The 5,235-nt window shown below is 43.8% G+C and overlaps 1 protein-coding gene across 1 annotated transcript in view; it reads left to right on the forward strand.

Annotated features, from left to right (window-relative positions):
• Positions 1-2,773, forward strand: part of ANAPC10 (anaphase promoting complex subunit 10) — a 261,204-nt gene extending 258,431 nt beyond the window's left edge. The window contains exon 6 of the mRNA XM_015585067.2: positions 2,097-2,773. The gene's annotated coding sequence lies outside the window, so the exon portion shown is untranslated. The remainder of the gene's footprint in view (positions 1-2,096) is intronic.
• The last annotated feature ends 2,462 nt before the right edge of the window (positions 2,774-5,235 follow it).

The raw sequence follows: 5,235 nt of genomic DNA on the forward strand, positions 1-5,235 counted from the left end.
CTCCGGCCGGCCGGCCTGGACGAGGGCGCGGCCCCGAGAGTCCCCGCTGGCTCCTTTCTCCTGCCCGCGCCCCCTCTCCACGACGTTGAGCCATAGGCTGCCGAGCTGAGGCTCCGAGAGAAAGTGAGTAAGAGTGGGCCGCGGGAGGTGAGAAGGGAGGGGCCCCTTTCAGGGCCTCCCCACCCCGGCCCCGGCCCGCCCCTCGCCCTGGAGGAGGATGAACCGAGTGGGCTGGCGTAGGCGGGAGGGAGCTCGTCGACCCCTTTCCCGCTCCTGGCCCGCACCGACTCCCCCTGTGCCCCGGTGATTTTCAGTGTGAAGTTCGAATCGGTAAAGCTCTTCCTTGGGGTCTGATTTAGCGGCGGGGGTACAACGCCGATGCTGCGAGCCGCTGAGTAGGGAGAGATGGTTTGAAGACTGTTTCGAGAAGAGGTCTCCATCCTTGTCGAAGGTCCTGCGCGCTACTGAAACGGCACGAGCGCGTGCGCGTGGGCTGGGGTGTCGCGGCCGAGTTTGCCTACGGGAGGACTTACCCCAGCCTGGGCGGGCTGGCCTCGGACGCCCCCTTCCAGGGCCCCACCTGTGCGCTGGAACTCAGCCCCGCCCTCTGGCACCTCCCGGGGATCGCAGGTTTCCCGGCCCCAGGTGGACGAGAAGAGAAGCAGCTGGCCGAGGAATCACCGTTCATTTTAAATGAAAAAAACAACAAATCCTGGGGAGATTTCCCCGGAGGTCTAAATATAGAGGCATTAGTTCTGGAGGGAGAACTCCTAGCAGGTTTGCGGGTGTCCAGAAGCGGGATGCACTGTATATCTTGTGGACCTAAATAAATGAAAGTCTTCCCCAGTTAGACAAAGTCTGCCTAAAGAAAAGTGTTTCTAAAATGATCTGTATATTATCACGAGTGGTGCTTTGACGTTTACAGAATCCCTGCAAATCGGCATCAGGACGAACCTCTAAGGGGTTGCATGAAAAATGTGCTTTCTGCCCACTTGAGTATTTAACATGGGAGCTGATGTTTTTTGGTGGATGGATTTTGAAGAGGAGATAAGGCAGTTTCCGCATTTTGGCAATGGAGGAATGTTTGCCATATATGGATTTGCTGTACTTCTGGGACATAGATTTCGCCGAGCTAACGTGGAAGTTGGTGACGTTGGAGATGGATAGCTGATTGTACTGTTAAGGCTGGCGCAGTGGCTGGATAAGGCTTGTTGTGCCCGTTTCACTTCCTGGGCCCGGATTTATTTTACTAGTGAAGCTAGGTTTTTCCTAGAAAGAGTGACCGGTTAAAATAACCAAAAAGAATGTACTGGAATATTTGATCCAGTCTTGAGTTCAGTGTAGGGTCCCTATAACAAACTTACCATTTCTCCCAGGAGCTGGTGTATTCACATGACTTCTGTGTACATGTGATGGCAAATGCGTCTTCTGATCCACAGACGTTTTATCTGACGTTCTTCCTGCTTTGAGGATTTTAATATAAAATAAATCATAAAGTTATAAGGGCTTTAAGACTCTAAACTCTCATTTAATAAACAGATCTGAAGATGAACCCCATCAAGGTTAAATCACTTGCACAATCTCATCTAATTAGGTAGTTTAAAAAACAGGACCCAGGGACCCAAATTAGGTTGATTTTTCTCTATCCAAGGCTTTATTCCCAAATACCAGTTTTATGTTCTTTATCCAAAATAAAAACCTTTAAAAATCACATTTCAGTGGTTTGAGCTCTGGCTCCAGGTGATTAATCCATCTTAGTAGTTTAAAAACAGGACTTTCTTATGCTTGTACTTTAAGACTAAGGATACTTAAAGGTAAATTAATTTTGGTTTTAAAAAATTATGCAGCTGTTATAACCTATGACCCTAGGTTTCAAGATGTAGGGAGTTTATAAAGGATTACGGAAATGAGACAAACTTGTTCTTTATTGATACATGGGAGCCAGAATTGATTCCATCTGTTGTTAGTTATGACAGTCAATAAATAGTGTCACTGATGAGATAGGTGAGCTTATTCTCAGTGCCACTGATAGAATTTCCAAATAGTCACTAAGCAGTGTTATACATGTGAACTAACTTCTGATTTGTTTTTCACAGAGGGAAATTGCAAAGCTCACCTACAGCCAGATTGACAGCATAATTTTCTAGGAATCAGGAATCAACATTGGGTTATTTCCTAAGATTAAACCCTGAAAGCCCCCTTGGAGGCTGCCCAGCCATCTGTACACTTGAACATGAAAAATGGTCTTCTTTCATCAGGGAGATCGCCCTCTTCAGCTAAATCGTCAGAAGTGGTGAAAAGAAGGGACCTCTACCCAACCAAACTCAGCTAGACAAATTAAATCGATCTTTCTAAAGCAAGGAATGGAGGTGCATAAGGGTGGCGAGATCACTGTCTTCTGCTCACACCAGTACTGAGCAGCCCCTCCAGGACTGCCGCCTACATACAGATTGTGCCCTGAGCAAGGGCACCTGGCCGAGGTGGTGAATGGGAGCCGATGTCCTGCCCGCGCTTCACTCACAAAGAAGTCTCTTGATGCATGACCGTGTCTACCCAGACAATGTGGCTCCTGTTTCTCATTTGACCCAAGGCACCTTGTATGGGCTAGGGGCAACTCGGACCATCCCACCCCCATATGCCATCCTTATCCAGGATTACATCCCTTACTTCAGGTAGATTAAATGTTCTCGTGAACAATTTAGGTTTATTGTAAAAGATGAAATGTTTGACACAATTGAAATTTAATAGGCGAAGCTCCAAATGTTACCATGTATGTGAATTATGTATGTACATATATAAATATGTACGTACATATAGTGATTTCGATGTACATTATGTATCAGAAGTTAGCACATTTGGTAAATTTATAAAATAAAATTATTTTGGATATTGAAATCGGTTTTATATATGGATTTCTGGCCTTTACAGAAATATGGACTCTCATTCTATTTCAACAAGTACATATTAAGTATATGTATGCAGTAATAAAAAAAAACAATGCAAACACCTACCTCTAGGTAGTTAATCTTGTAAGGAAACTACAATTGTAAATTATAAGAAGGGCTATGAAAGAAATACCAAGTTGGAGCATAACAAGGCACACGTATTTCAGATTTAGTGACTGGAAAAAGCCTCTCTGTGAAAATGAAATTTCCGCTGAGACCTGAGGATGAGTCTGAAGGAGTTTATAAAGTGACTCCATCCTACTATTCAAAGTACAGAAGCATTTGATTTCTTAGAATATGATAGAGTGAAGCATTTTTAGAATATGATAGATTGAAGGGAAAACACAGAATAAAGCATATAACTAAAAAAGTAAAGGTTACAGGACAAATTTATAATGTAGTTTACAGACTTTAGGTAACTAACCAAGTTATACTCATGTATTTGCCATTTTGCAAGTATCCTTTCTTCTTTCGTATCTTCATCCATCTTTAAATCCTGGCTTTCCACTCAATTTGTAGGAATTATTCTGGTTTGAACAGCCCTTCTGCCATTGCATCTCATCTAACCAGCACATATATTTTCTGTTTTCATTTGTGCACTGTTGGCAACTCAGATTTTTTTTTCACACATGGAAGCTGAATATCCATGAGATGGTAAGCTCCAAAAGGACAGGAATTACATTTCCTTCTTTGATCACCCCAGCAAAGTCTCATCATACAGTGACAACCTGTCAATAAATACTGCTGAATGGCCAATCTTGTTTGACCTAATACTTTTTAAAGGTGTGAAAAGGAGGAAGTATTTGCATTATAAAAATTTTAAATTCTTAAGCAAAGGGAAGATGCCACTTAAAGTGCATTATCACTAAGGAATTTCAGGAGACATTGCTATAAAGTGTGATTCTGCAGAGGAAGGGCAGTCAATAAAGCCAAAGAATAAATACAGAAGATTAAAGCAAGCACAAGAAAAAATGATGCATTCAAGAGACGTGGTAAACACGAGATGTGTGAGGCTGCTGCAGGCGTAACAGCATACAGCTTTACAGCAAAATTTTTTTATAAATAGAGTATGCTCTAAAGTAACTATAAAAAGTATATCATAGTAAATACATGAACCAGTAACATACTTGTTTATTTTCATTATCAAGTATTATAGACTGTACATGATTGTATGTGCTATGCTTTTATATGACTGGCAGTGCAGTGGGTTTGTTTACACCAGCATCACCATGAGCATGCAAGTAATGCATTTGCTCCTACTGACATTATGACACGTTAAGACGGCTATGATGTCACTAGGCAATGGGAATTTTTAAACCTCATTATAATCTTATGGGACCACCATTGTATATGCAGTCTGTCATTGAACTGAAATGCTGTCATGCAGCTTATGACTGTACAGTGTCAGGAAAGGTGTCTACAGAGGTATGGGTGGAGACTAGGGCTTAGAAATTTGAGCCAAAACTTGAAGCAGCAAGCCACATGCACGCAGATGTCTGCAAGCACAGGCAACAAGTCAAAGGCCAGGAGGCAAGCATGCTTGGTGTGTTTAAGGATTAACAAAGACACCGTGTGGCTAGAGCAGAGGAGGTGACAGAGGAAATGACAAGAATGAGCACAGGGAAGGAGCCAGGGATCTAGATAGCATAGAATCTTATAGGCTGCATTGTGGACTTTGGCTTTTATTCAGAATGAAATGGTACTCACTCGGGGGTCTTGTCAGAGATAAAGAAACTGCTCCATAGAGCAAATTAAATATAAGGAATTGGTTAAATGGGTGTCAGGAAACTGAAAACGTAGAAAGGAAACGCTGAAGCACAGCAGCAACTGCAGGGAGCAGCTCCTACCCTAGGGGGTGGGGCGCAAGGGGAGTTAGGGCTAACAGGACCTGGACGCTGATAGGAGAGTCGGGTGTAACTGCCGATTGGGGGTTGCTGCCCAGTGGGGCCCCCAAGATGGTGAAATGAGTTGATTCTGGGCATGCTGGAAGGGCACTGGAGGCTGGAACCAACAGCCACTAATGGTGTATTAGTTTCCTGGGCCATAAAAAGTACCACCAACTAGGTGGCTTAAAGCAACAGAAATGTATTCTCTCACAACTCCGGAGGCCAAAGTCTGAAGCCAAAATGTAGGCAGGGTTGGTTCCCTCTGAGAGATCTGAGAGGGAATCTGCTCCAGTCTCTCTCCTAGTCCTGGTAGCCTCAGGGGTTCCTCTCCTTGGTTAGTAGATAGTGTCTCTCTGTGTCTCCACATCATAAGCCCTCTGTGCATGTCTGTCTCTGTGTCCACA

This window comes from Pteropus alecto, unplaced genomic scaffold (assembly GCF_000325575.1).
Source record: "Pteropus alecto unplaced genomic scaffold, ASM32557v1 scaffold50, whole genome shotgun sequence".
NCBI classification, from domain to species: domain Eukaryota; kingdom Metazoa; phylum Chordata; class Mammalia; order Chiroptera; family Pteropodidae; genus Pteropus; species Pteropus alecto.